This window comes from Schistocerca gregaria, chromosome 1, assembly GCF_023897955.1.
Source record: "Schistocerca gregaria isolate iqSchGreg1 chromosome 1, iqSchGreg1.2, whole genome shotgun sequence".
NCBI lineage: Eukaryota > Metazoa > Arthropoda > Insecta > Orthoptera > Acrididae > Schistocerca > Schistocerca gregaria.
In genome coordinates this window covers 103,872,114-103,886,881 of record NC_064920.1, presented here as the reverse complement: position 1 = coordinate 103,886,881, position 14,768 = coordinate 103,872,114, and the positions used below count along the sequence as shown (strand labels likewise).

At 41.4% G+C, this 14,768-nt stretch overlaps 1 long non-coding RNA gene across 1 annotated transcript in view; it reads right to left on the bottom strand.

Moving 5' to 3' along the window:
* The window catches only part of LOC126334327 (uncharacterized), a 40,349-nt gene extending 31,404 nt beyond the window's left edge, over nucleotides 1-8,945 (bottom strand). Inside the window, exons 1-2 of the long non-coding RNA XR_007564700.1 lie at nucleotides 8,563-8,945; nucleotides 7,963-8,131 (exon numbers count right to left, since the gene is read on the bottom strand). This is a non-coding gene — a long non-coding RNA (uncharacterized LOC126334327). The remainder of the gene's footprint in view (nucleotides 1-7,962; nucleotides 8,132-8,562) is intronic.
* Between the last annotated feature and the right edge of the window lie 5,823 nt (nucleotides 8,946-14,768).

Genomic DNA, 14,768 nt, shown 5'->3' with positions numbered 1-14,768 from the left:
AAAGGTTGATAAAGTTTTCCACAATACATGAAGTATTATCCCAAAGTCAATATGGTTACCAAAAATTAAGTCCATTACTTGTGCACAGGGTGTCAGCAACTACTTGCTAGATGCTTTTGACAAGAAGGAAACTACAACAGGGACGTTTTGCGACCTGTCTAAAACATTTGATGTAGTTAATCACGAATTACATCTATAGAAATTAGAATTCTATGGGGTAACAGATACTGCACTTATTGAGATCCTTTTTCATAAACAGCCATCAGAATACTGAAATAAAATTAAAAATGTTACTCACAAGGGAATGGCCAGGCTTGTCATGCCGAAACCTGTGTTGCTTTTTTTACCACTGTTGTGTAACTGTGCAAAATTGTAGCGGCTGACGAACTGGAAGTCATCTAAAAAAAAAATCGCGAACATGGCTGGGCTTCCCGCTTGGCGCTTGCAGTGACGGCTGGCCACTCCTGGAAATGGCGAGTCGCCAGCGTTGTGCGCATGGTCGGAAGTGCGACCGTCTTATCGTGGCGTTCACTAAAGACGAATAGCAGTGCACGGTTTTAGTGGAAAGGGGAAACGAATATTCGTTTCCGTGGCATGCACGTCCTTTTGAGATGTGAAAGATGTTCAGTACATGTTCATCTATACTCCACAAGCCACTTCACGGTGAACATTCAGACCCCCTCACAGGTGATGGCGAACTCTGTGAATGTTTTGCTGCTTGCCATGGAGATATACTACAGACGCCAAATGAAGCAATCAACAGAAAACAAGCGTGAAGACTGTTTTGCGACTTCTAGACGAGCATGTAAATGGCGGAGACATGTGTCTAGAAAGAAGTGAAACACTCGATATTGCAGACTGCGAATCTACAGTCGGCAAAGGCACCGACGAAAGTTGCACTCATGAAGACTCTTCGAGTGATAGTGCCACGTACCATCATCAATTACCTCCGAAAGTAACACCAGAAACTACAATTACCTTATCAGACAAAGAAAAAACGATGACGTATTGGTTGAACGAAAGTGGTAAGAAACGCCTACGTGTCAGTACTGTTCAAAGTAAGTATCGCTTTGTCCGTTCTGAACGTGAATTGTACAGATGGAAAAGGGAAGCTGCTGGATGACGTAAGAGTCGACTGGAAATTGCGACGGAGATAAATGCGCGACTTTTTGAGCTATTTACCGATGCCACATAAGTAATTTAGTGTCAGCGATAAAACTTCGCGTGATTGGGCGTTAGAGATTTGCTAACGCGATAGGCGCTAAAGAATTTACAGCTTCTCAAAGTTTGGTTAGTCGCTTCAAAAGGTAACATAAAATGGTGGCAAGAAAAATAACAGAATTTGTATCGATAAAAAAGTCGGAAAATGAAGTGACAAATCGAAATGATAGCTTTTCTTACGAATGCAAAAAGTATGATTGCTTGTTTTAGTGAATCGTACGTGTACAATGCAGATCAGTCAGGTTTTCAAAAAGAAATGCGTGCGAAAAGAACACTGTCATTCAAAGGGGAAAAACAGTGACTCAATTGCGCACTCCACGACTGCACTCACCAATTAATACATTATAATGCCCGTAATTAGTCTGGATGGTTCATTGCTGTCTAAATTGTATGTGTCTTCAAGAACCAACTGGACGTTATGGACCAGGTGTCAAAAGAATGTTCTACGCAAACCATCTTGTGGTAGACGCATCGAAGTCTGGATAAGTGGGAATGAAAACGTCACACTTTTCATCCGTCATGCTTTTCTTCCATTCTGCGGGAACAAATCTCTTCTAGATTCGTTGTCAGGTCATAAAAGGTCTGATTCATTAAAAGCTGTATTTCGAGCCCACCCTGACAAAAAGGTATATACTTCAGATTCCTCCCGGCACGACGAACTAACTCAACCTATAGATAGAGAATTTTCCGTCAGTGGAAGGCATTTTACAGCAAACTAACAAAATTATTGTGTGCAGATCGCTGCAGTTTGCTGTCTATCACCGTGACAATATTCTCAAGCTGTAGTCAGTTAATTATCAATTTGCCTCCCCACGTTTTCAGAATCTGATGAAATATGCGTAGCACTCATTGAAATATACTGGTATAGGCCTGATTCATTCCTAAGAACAGCCCAGTTTTGTCTATGGACATCTAACAACGTCTGTGATTCGCAGGGCTGTCATATGTCGTCTTTGTATGTTGTTGGTGCACAAAAAACCTATGTTTTGAACATTGTATCAATATTTCGCAGTTTTGCGGTAATTACAAGAAATAAAATTTGCACGTGTTCTAAACCGTATATTTGTGTCTATTTCATAGCTATATGGAAAGAATGTTGTAGGTAACATATGAGCCATATTTGTCAACGAATGTTTATCATACGATCGCTTTCACTGGGGGATTTAGCTCTCACTGCTGTGGCAAGAAAGCGGCGCGTAGCTAACGCCAACTTGTACCTAGATTACGTTGGTATAACGTATCGAGACAGGTCAGGGTTGTAAAAGAGCCAGTTATAAGCACGGAAACCATGCGACTATGTCTTCCTTCATAAAATGGTTTACAGACTTCCACGTCATGTCAGCAGCTAAAATTTTGCTTACAGACTTCTTGCAAAGTTAACTCACAGTGGTAAAAAAAGCAACACAGGTTTCGGCATGACACGTCTGACCATTCTCTTGTCAGATACAAAGAAAATTATACATTATGTACCACAAGGAAGCTGGCTTGGGCCATTATTTCTATGGATTTATCTACATCAGCTTCCTAATAGCATCCAAGATGAAACCATGCTTTATGCTGATGCCAGTATTAGGTAAAAGGCGAAAATTTAGAAGAACATGCTTTGAATGCTAAAGTGGTTCTTTGTTGTCATGGTAAATGGTTCTGCAATAACAAATTAGTATGGAATTACAAGAAAACCAGTTTCATCTGTTTTGAAATCAGCAAGTCCAAAAAATTGTTTATCTTAATCTAAACTGCTAGGTTATTAGGAAGTTAAGTGAAATTGTCAACCTGGACACCCTGAGAAGATTTTAGTATGCACTCTTATTCTAATATATACTTTGGGATTGAATTTTTGGTGATTACATTAAATATGAATAAGATCCTTGTTATGCAGGCCAAGTCCACATAGTGCCGAGGAAGAGGAGTTGTACAATTTGTAGACACAGATTCAAAGAACTGAACATCCTAACAGCAATAAATTTCTGCATCCACAGAATTTTAACTCACAAACGAAACAGTTATCTCTGCGAAATAAATGATACAGTACAACAATATGCAATTAAAATTGATGGAAACTAAGGGCAATTCAGCACTGAACCAGCCAATATGAGAAGTGGATTACATACCTGGTGGAATGCGGCGCTGTAACTATCTTCCAAATGTCATTATGTAAACAGAGACGGAAAATGAATTAAAAATGTATTCGATAACATTGACAGAAAACCCATTTTATTCCATTCAGGAATTTATTGATGAAAGCAAAGTTTAGAAGAAATTAATGACTGAATGTTAACTTATGGTTATAGACAAACATTATTAAAACCTGTGATTTTAACATTTGTGATCGTTGATCCGTATAATATTAATTTTCAACTATATACACAAAAATGTATCACCATGCTTAGTGAATAAGACTTGACAATACCTATCTGTAAAGGTACAACCTGTATCCACTGTGTAACATCAAAACAGCTACTTAAGTAATAATAGGTGTGACACCGACTCTTTATAAAAATGGGATTATTCTATCTATTTCGGGCTTTAATATTAGCAATCTGTTATGTAAATCATAGGTAATTTGACATCTTTGACATTTGTTTTGAAAATTAGTTTTTAAGCTATGATCAGACATTTAATCAGTTCTGTACCTAACGAACCTTTATGAACTTGCTCACATGAAGAACTAGAATATGCGCTATGGTGGTATCATTGCACTTTACATAATACTGAATTGCTTAAATTGAGACAGCAGTCATTAAGTGACATGAAATGTGACGTATGCTGTGTATGTGGAATAGACGCTGACATACCATGAAGTGTGATATAATTAAGCTTCTCTCCAGTCGTAATTAGAAACACTAGCTATCTGGATAATATTGGAATGTGTGACGAACCTTATGAAGTATGTAATTGCTTAATATTAAACAGGAGACACTGGTTGGCTGGTTTTAAAAGGGGGGGGGGGGGATCAAACTAAGAGGTTACCGGTCCCTTGTTCCTAATAAAACAATGCCACAAGCGTCAGAATAAAACTGATGAGACGTGTAAAACAAAACGGAAGAAAGGAGAAGCCACGAGAACAGAGGAAAGGCAACAAACACTAAAAGAAACCGAAGAGTACAAGCAAACAGACGCTAGAAACAGAAGAGAGTAAAACAAAGCAGATTACAGCGGCTGGCCGACCACGAGAATAAAAACGAAAAGCCAGTCACTCTGCAACACGTTAAAATCTCCACCCTAAAAGCAATAGGGTTGAGGACACGCACGGACGAAGGACATGAGCTGAAACTTAAATGATAAAACCCCCCAAACGAATAAAACGTAAAACTAAATCAGCCAATGAGGCGTTGTCTGATAAAATTAGGGGCAACAAGTGCGGTAACCCAAGACTCCGTCACTGTGCAGTCAAAGTGGGACAGTGCACCAGAATCTGGGCCACTGTCTACCGGGCGCCGCAGTGACACTGAGGCGTGACTTCACCGCGCAAGAGGTGACCTCGGGTTAGCCAAGTGTGGCCAATGAGCAGCCGGCAGAGGACAACTGATTCCCTGCGAGAGCCCCGCATGGAAGACTTCCACACATTCGTGGAGTCAATGACACGCAGTTCATTGTGCGTACTGTTATGCCATTCCGTCTCCCAAAGCCGAAAAATCGTGCGGCGCAAGTCAGGACGCAGGTCGGGTTCATAGATGCCCATCTCCATAAGCGGTTCTACGTAGCCTGTTTGGCCAGCCTTTCGGTAAGTTTATTGCCTGGGATGACGACATGCCCTGTGTTCCACACAAACACCACTGAACAGTGGTACCGATCCAGGGCATAGACGGAACATCGGACGCTACTAAGGGACTGCGAAAGTAGCACTGGTCGATAGCTTACAGCCTGCTCAAGGAGGCGACACTCGCGGGACAAGGAATGAAACTTAATTCTATTCTTGGAATGGGACTCGTGAAAGAACCTTACATCACAGAGTACTAGAAAATTCCTGCAGGGCGCCTTTGACTAAAATATATGCTCACCAGACTTTTCCATTTTAAAATGAGGAGTCACAGATGTATCTGCTGGTGGTATGGTACTGATCAGAGTATTGACAGCTACCACTTGGAAGAACGATTTCTTCCCGCACCCATGACATACTTCGCCTTTTAGTTTATGCAATATCAGAAAAACGAAATAATACGTCCCATTTAGGTATTTCATTCTTTAACGTGTCGTGTATCCGATACGTGGATGAGTTGTGCAGTATGGGTGAGACAGGATTTCACGATTTCTCTGATTTTGTATTTCTTAGGGAAGCTTCGTGTCTTACATGGCGCTTTGGTTACAAATGTTTTTATTCGAATACGTAACAAGACGTAATGTGCCAACCAAATTTTGATGTCAATTCTAGACGGTTGTGAACCCACAGTTTAATAGTACCTTTTTGGTTGCAGTGTCTTCCCTGGAAATAATTTGTAAATGAACATTGAGGAATATTACGCACTCACAGCTGTTTCCGCAAGAATCTAACTTTTCAACAATCGAGAAGTATATAACCGTCTTCCACTAGCAGCAGTGAATTATTAATGCAACAGAGAAAAAGTGATCGTATACTTGTCGGTTTTTCCATATGGTTCGATGTAACTAATGATTTGTGTACTAATTATAATTCAGTCTCGTGAATGAACTTTCAGCTATGCATTTGCATTACTGATTCTATTTAAGTATTAAAATGCACTCGCCATCAGGAAAATATCTTACCTTCATTATTTTCATCAACAAATCTAGGTGAGTATAAGGATAACATTTCTATGTTCGCAGAGCGTCTAAAATCAGCTTCTTAATAATACTGCAGAACTACATAGCTTCTTAATAACGGGTGTGAGTTTTGCGCTTTATGTCTCAAACGGCGAAAGTGTGTACCTCATTTAAACCCAACATGGTTGTGACAAAGCACAAGCCCATAGTGCACATACGACGTAACTATAGCTTCCTAATAAAATTATTCACAATTAAAAAACAATGTAAGGAACATAGCGAAGTGTGGTTTTAGGAGACGGGACATTAACATCCATGAGCCATGCATAATAAATTAATCAAAGTCTAATGCAATGAGACCTGCAGAGCATTGCCGCATGCTCGAGGATCAGAGTTTTGTACTGCACGCGATGGTTATCAACCGAATACGCGCAATTTTAACTTTCGGCCCCTTCATACTATAGAACGACGAGAATACATAAATACTTTTTCTTTAACGATATCTAGCGCAGTGGAACTACCCCATTTCGCATTTACTTGTAGAACCAAGTCTCTTCGATCCTCACTCGAAACCAAAAATACGAACAAGACCAAGCCCCAACTATTTATCTCACAAAATAGGCGTCCATCGCATTCCATTATAACACCGTCTCAGCCCCCTTCATCCCCACTTCAATGTACAGAGAGACTAACTTCGTACCTGTACCCATTCTATATCATGCAATGCGCCTTAAAATCAAACTTTATCGAAACTAAATTTCGACTGTTCCACCCTAAAACTCGCGAAAACTCCGGTTACCTTACACAAACAAGTCCCTAGTACCAGTGATGACCCACAATCCAGTTCCTTTAAGTTATGCCTTCTCTTTTCCACGGTGAAGCAATTCTGGCACTGCACGTAACAGGTAAACATTGCTTATTGGCATGTGGATGCCAACTGTATCCACTTTCCGTAAATCTCTTGCAGAGGAAGTGCAACTCCTACACCCAACTCGGCTGCTGCTATAAACAGAGTCCGAAACGAGCATGTATTGTATAACAAGCCAACAAACGTTAGCGGTTTGATGCAAACCAAGCAGAAAATCCGCCATGGCACACTGAAGAACTACAGGCAAAATATTGCAAATGAAACAGCAACAACTTCGGTAAATGAAAGACGTTGCTGACGCATATATAGGTGTACGAAATAATTTTACGTCATTCACTTGACAAGGATTCAAGCGCCTTATAACACAAATGCCTCTGAATCCTCCAGTAATCACCTATGTTTAACTGAACATGTCACTCAAAAACGATGGCAATGGACAAGTATGTCGTTTGATACTGCAATATTACGCGTGGATAAAATGGCAAGAATGTCAGGATGTGACTTTTGGTGATACAGTGGTTACAGGTATCTTGATTGTCATGGAACAGGAGCAGGAGACCCAAAGAGATCCAGGTTTGCTTGCCTTGAACGATGGAGAGCTTAAAGTTTTATGATTAATTTCGTAGCTGAACACGATGAGTGGCAGTACAGAACACTTTTTATGGTGCACAGGTATGGGAGGGGGGGGGGGGGGGGGTGAGAAATATGGCGAAGATCGTGTTGCTGGGAAGCGGTCCCAGAGATGAGCTGCCAGAATGCTCTGGTTAATGTATGCTTTGTGAACGGTACATGTAACGCAGTGCTCGGCTCTGTGGGGTTGCTCCTGCTTTATGCCGTTTGAGGCTTAAGTTTGGATAGTTGAGTGACTGCAGCAAGTCGAGGTAATTTTAACGAACTTCATAGCGTAAACATTTTAGTGCCTTAAAGACGTTAACCGAGTAATAAGGAAGATATGGAAGCACCCGTGCTGCTCATTCACGTCCTGAATCCACTAGCAAACGAAGTAGTGACATCACTAAGAATTTCCAAAAACATTGTAAAATAGCCTGCAAAATATGTAAGAAAATCTACAGGCTGGTGGGCTGGTAGTATTATACTAGAACACAAGCCGGGCCAAAGAAAGAAACTGCAGTTACGGCGGCAAACGTAAATACCTGATGACAGTTCTGCCTGGAGCCCGTAATGTAAACCTTCGCCGCCGCGCTGCAGGTAAGAACTTCGCATGCGTCGCGTCTGGTGAGCTAGCTGGGAGCTGAATTCGGCCACTGCGGCTGCCCTCCCCACCGCTCTGTGGACGAAGTAGTGGCAAAAGTCGATTGATAACTGTAAACAAGCGTAAGGAAATTTAATATTTCCAAGGTGAATCGCGTCTGGCGAGAATTTCAAGACCATTCTTAGAGACATACGTAACTAGCGAAAGTAATAGTTTCAGCTCCAAAATTAGTGTCCTACCGATATAGCAGTGTCAAAACTTGACCACATAGCTACTGAAACAGAAAAAGCCCAGATGTGCAAAAAAAAGTTCAACATTTGTCGTGGTATTTTCTATTTCACGTTCTGTACAATTAGGGTGCACTCAAAGCTATATACGGCGTTTTGAGTGCGTAATACGTTCCTAATAGGTGGGATGAGAGTTGGATCACTTCCAGGCATATTTTTGCATTAGCAGACAATCTCAACTACATGCGATGGTGCGGAAACACCAAGACTAAATACAGGAGGCATACATTCCAGACGCGTGGTAATTGGCGTACCTCATATGAAAATCAAACAGTCGAGGTGCTTGGGTAGGTGGTCTCCCACAGCAGTCGCAGGCTCAGACATCTGCGAGGCTCTGCCGATGGTATCCCAGCTGGTCTGTACATGACAGGCGCTCAACACTGCTCTGGTCAGTCTTCAGAATAAGTGCACACGTGGCACAACACGGCCGCTATATCAACAGGGAGGCAGCGCTGTAAATAGGCCGATGCTGAGAAACCACAATCACTGAAAGATTAGTTCATAGCAGTAAGAGACAACCGCATCAGTGGATCCCCGTAGGAAGTTGGGACTTGTAATTACGTAGTCGAATACACTCACGAGGTAGACCAGCAACCACATGGGCGCCACCATAATACAAAGAGACGCGAAGGCCGTGCAACTTAGGATTACCAACGGTGACAGACAGGGGGAAACACCGCCCCCTGTAGATGGCGGATGAGTCGCTACAATCCACCAATCATCGACGCAGCAGGGTAAGTACAAAGATCCGTTACTCATACACCAACCGACCGACCGATAAGCTGGGCATTTGTATGCGTTTCGGCCAACCGACCGACCTACTTTCCCTCGTCGGGAGTTCGGTCGAGTACGACCACCTGAGAGCGAAGTCCATCGCCGACTCAGTTTCCAATGTGAGGGGAAAACAAAATACTCGAAATGGTAAACCAGGCCGTTATTTTCTCAATTCGTTTTCAGGTTGACAATGTGGCATTATAATCACGACGTGAAGTCGGTCGATGCATGTGTAGACAGCACAAGAAATTGGTCCGTCGCTCGGTTGGTGGGGCGTAGGGCTCTAGACACTTCGACTGATGTGTAGCCGAAGGCGGCCACAGCAGAGCGGCTCGCTTAATTTAGTCTGGCTGGCCTGACCTGACACTGAAACATGGATCAGAGAGCGGGTGGCAGTGAACGTGTGAAGGGAGATCGGAGTTAAAAAAAGATGGGTGCCAGGCTTGTGTTGGACAAATATACGAGTCCACCAACTGTATTTGCAATTGCAATTATGGACTACCACCAGCTGTATAACGGAATGACGATGTAAATTTGTGCTAGACCGGGATTCAAATCCGGATTTTCCGCTTATAGCGAGCGGTCGCCCTGCCATTACCCTATCTGAGAACGACTCACGGTCAGACCCAAACTACTACATTTCGTCAACCTTCCGTCCACAACCTCTTCTCGTACATGCATTATGTGTATTCCCCTAGAGGGTAGACAATTCAGTTCAAAGTCGCTTGCCCAGTGTCGGCACATAAATACGATATTGCAGTGCCTGTGTTAATAAGAATTTCGGTATGAAATTCCTTTGGACATGCATGCATGCATGCATGCTCGAAGGATCTTTGTGTCGTAATTCGGAATAACAGAGCCACTGCAATTTCGTAAATACGAGAATGATAATCAGCAGTGGTCTCGTGCAAGTCACCCTTATTGTATTGCCTCTGTTTATTGAGGAAACCACGATTATTCTTGAGCCTGCAGACTGATTACTGCTCACACAATACGGGAATCCAGCTGTGATGTGGCAGTATGAAAGTACAGTGCAGCAGAAGGTAATTGCAGTACCCGCTTAAAACTTACGAGGGAGGAGCCCACAGCTCGAAGTTTCTTGTGCAATTTTCTGTTGTGAAAACTATTCCTCTTGTAAAAGTACTGTGTCTTACACTCTCAATCGGCGCACTTTCACATCTGTCATTGCCACAGATGTTCTCCCAAGAGTTGTATCTTATTGTATGTTAACAGGGGACCTAGAAACGACGCTCCGTCGCCGCCGCAGCTGCAGTGGTCCACAACCCCACGACGACTACCGCAGTCTTTTTGTAGGAAACAAGCTTATGCTAAGACTCAGTTCTTACAGCTTCTAACACATAATTGAGCTCAAACTAACTTTTTGATTGCAGACACCGGAACCGTGCGACTGCCACGGTCACAGGGTCGAATCCAAACTCGGGCACGGATGTGTGTGATGTCCTTAGGTTAGTTAAAGTAGTTCTAAGTTCTAGCGGACTGATGACCTCAGATGTTAAGTCCCTTAGAGCTCAGAACCATTTGATTACAGATAATGGGCATATGGTTAGTGAATCTAAACATTTCAAATTCTTAGTTGTTCAAATAGATTGTAAGCTGTCATAGAAGGTCCACGTTCAGTCTCTTGTTGAAATACTTCGTGCTGCTGTATTTAGCATTGGAATAGAATCTCAAATAAGCGATAGCCTAATTAGTCTACTTTGCTTATTTTCATTGTCTTATGACATACGATGTTATTCTCATAGAGTATTTTTGGCTCAAGAAAGAGCAGTTCCGACAAAGTGTGGTGTAAGTTCGCAAAACTCTTGTCGACCCACACTCAAGAGTGTGGGAATTCTGCTACTGGCCATTCTAAATATATTTTCTTTTACGTCACGTGTTGTCAACAACACGAGCTTATTCCAAGAGTTAGCAACCTTGACTCACTTAATATTAGGGAGAATTGCAATCTGCATCTCTATTGCACTTGTTTGATTATTGTGCAGAACAGTGTGCAGTATTTCTCATTTCCACTCAGCAATCACAAAAATTACAAAAAGAAAAAAAAAAACCTTAGCGGTAATCTACGTACTCTCAGTTCTAGCTAAAGATTTTATATTGTCGAAGAGTTTCTGGACAAAAATTAAGCAGATACCCGTGTTGTAGCTTTTGATTATGCTAGATGTTACTCAGGAGCTCGTGTAAAATTAGTCTAATATTAACGTTCCTCATGTTTATTTGGTGTACTGATTTGTGCCATGAGCATAGAGATTGCCCCCTCCGTTTGGTGTTACGGAACTAGATGTGTATAATAAAATAAAAACAATTAAGTGATTGCACTACTTTAACCTAGTTGAAGATTCGTCTTGACTCATCGATTTTACAGTCTCTATCCAGTTTTTCTTCCTGTTTTAATGCTTACTTATTTCTTTCGTTTCTTTCCTCCTGGTGCCTTGTTTTCTTCGGGGTTGACCAGTATGCCACAGCCCATTTACTTCCATGCTGCATCCGCTGCCGTGGTAACTGTCCTCATACACTCTTAGCGTAAAGAAGACAAATCGCGTTGTGACGTAGTTATCAACAATGCAGGGATCTCTTCAACGGCCCAAGCCGTAGCTTAGCAACGGTTTGAAACGAGCCGAATGGCGAGCAAGACGACTGTTCGTGTCTCCATTTAGCAGTCTTAAAGGAACTGTGAAACGCGGTAAGAGCAAGGGGAAGTGACAGCACACTCTGGTGAGCCAGCAAATAGCAACTTATTTCTGCCAAAAAAACAGACATCGAATCGATTGCAACTTTGTGCGGATGCATAACATTAATTGTCGCATTCGTGTATGTTTAATGAATCAGTAATTTAATTTTGCAAATTAGTCGTCCAACTATTTGTAACTGTTTAAGGCAGTAGGAGAAACACTAATTTTGTGAATCGTGTAGCTGCAGGAAGACCGCGCTACTACAAATTATAAATCTTCCTTTGAAACTGCTGTGCCAAATGCCGGCCGTATTCGCTCGCTTAAATAATGATCGCGAAGGTTAGTACAGCTTCATGTTATCTAGAAACACACGACTTCCATGGAACATCGGTAAGAAATATTACATGTTATAATAATTTGTACTCCTTTATAGATTAATTTCAAGCCGTGAGTTCTATTTAGTGTTAATTTTAGTGTCCGATTCCACCTATAAGCTTTGACCGGTAACGTCCTGTGTGACATCATGAGTTAACGATAGGAAGGATGTAAGAGAATGGACGTAAAGTGGTAAGTAGGCTGTTATTAAATGTTATTTGTGGTTGCCTTAGTGACCGACGTAAACCACAGCCTAACATACACGGCCGTGACAACACTGCTGTGAAAATTATTACCGTGTGACAGATGGAACTGAACTAGCGCTCCCAGCGACGAGAAAGCAGCCGTAAGATTAACGTTTGTTTTGAATTATTTTTCTATTTAATTGGTTCAAATGGCTCTGAGGACTATGGGACTCAAGTCCCCCAGAAGTTATAACTACTTAAACCTAACTAACCTAAGGACATCACGCACACCCATGCCTGAGGCAGGATTCGAACCTTCGACCGTAGCAGCCTTTCTACTTAATTTACGAAATAGGTACATCATTATTATATTTTAGCGCTCCAAGCGTTAATAAAATTATCGAGAGGCATGAATAGTAATGAAATAAACGAGAAAACAGCCGAATCTCATTTGATACAGACACATAAGCTACAATTTATTCTGTGAAGAAATAGTTTCGAGAACAGTTTCGTGTATGCGTATAATAGCACCTTATACTGCTGAAATCAAGATAAAATAAACCCGTATCTCGTGCGTTCGGACCATATACTTCTGTTATTTTCTGTCATTATGATAGGCGCTTTCCCTGACACGCAATAATTTTGTATTAGGTCTACAAATTCGCACATTCTTACACTTCACTCCACTTTCCAGTACACGAATATTTTTGTGAATGTAAGCATTTTGCTTTCAAAAGCGAATGGGATGATGATTCTTGCCGTTTGTGGCTAATATGTAGCAACAACTGGAATTGGGTTCTTCTATGTTGCGAAACATTTTATTACTTTCAATGTAATATTATCTCGTCTGTGTGGTCTTCCCTTTCGCTGCAGTTGTGATAGCTTATTTCATACGTTAAATAATGCAGGTATTGCATTCCATACAAGTTTACTACGTCCCACATCCTCTTATTTGACTGGAAGTGGAGTGAAGAAGACTTCAGTTGTTGAGCAAATACAAGGCGTCTTTCTGCTAAAGCTGAGATCTTCCAATGTAAACAAGCCCTTTTTTTGTCCTTAACAGAAAACAACGTCCTTCAGTTAATATTTGCAAGTTAAAGAGAATTGTAAATAAACTGTTCTGTGATGTACCGTTTCGTACCTCGCAGGATACTTAAGAACCTGAAGAAAAACAAATGCGGTGCCATTTTAGAGTTATTCTCTATTTTTGTGGTATTCAATAAGCTCCCACTTAAAAACTATATTACAAATAAATACAAATGATACTATTCACAACCATCCCGTGTCGAATCCAGAAGTGTAGCTTGCTGACCGCTTGCAACGCTGCTGTCATAAATTATTTTTTTGACTTTTCATTAAGTATTTTTCGTTATTTTTCTGCGATTTAACTTTTTGCATCTGGTCTCTGAACTTGAGCTATGTTAGTGAGTCTAGTTATCGATTCCAATGTGTTTTAGTTTACGTGTTTTTGCGGTAACATAGGAGCGAGACAAAAAAGTTAAATCCGTACATAAGTAACAGCCAATAAAAATCACGAAAAGTAACGAAACGTAGAAATGAAAGAGTACTATCATGCATGACATTTCTCGATGAATGTGCTGAGGGCACCAAATGCCACAACAGTAATACAGAAAGTAACACCCAAACAAGAACCCTATAAAGAACACTGCAAACACGTCCTTTCAAAACTTGGAAAATAGTGAATATTGGAATCGGTAACTAGAACTGACCTGTATAGGTCAATTCTGGCTAACGGGTCCTGTACCTTTCCTTTGAATTTTGGTTACTTGTGTTGTCTTCTCTATCTGGAAATCTTTGTTACTTTCTCATTATTCCCTGGTTATGTCTTTTTTCCTTTCAGCAGGTTGACGATCATCTGCAAATGGATCCACACACTGGGTCTGTGCTGAGTATCGTCGGCCACGAAAAGAAGAACATATCGATTTCGAATTTGGAATGTGGGGACGAACGCATCTAACTCTCTTTAGGTGAGTACTCACAGCTTACCCGCCGCTGTGGTCGAGCAGTTCCAGGCGCTTCACCCCAGAACCACGCAGCTGCTACGGTCGCAGGCTCGAATCCAACCTCGGGCATGGATGTGTGTCATGTCCTTAGGTTAGTTAGGTTTAACTAATTCTAAGTTCTAGGGGACTAATGACCTCAGAAGTTGAGTCCCATAGTGCTCAGAGCCATTTGAACCATCTGAACCAATACATAATGTAAAAAAAGATTTTTGGTCTTTTCCTCTTTCACCAGGTAGACGGGTATTTACAAATATGTCCACTTACTCCGCTTTTTAGAGACCATTAGCTTCCACTAAAAAGCACCATTTGGATTTAGAATTTGAAATGTGGGACGGAATGCATCTTACTATCTTTTTCTGAGTAGCTACATCTTTTTTAAGTGTTTGAATTTATTGTCACCTATTTGACGTCA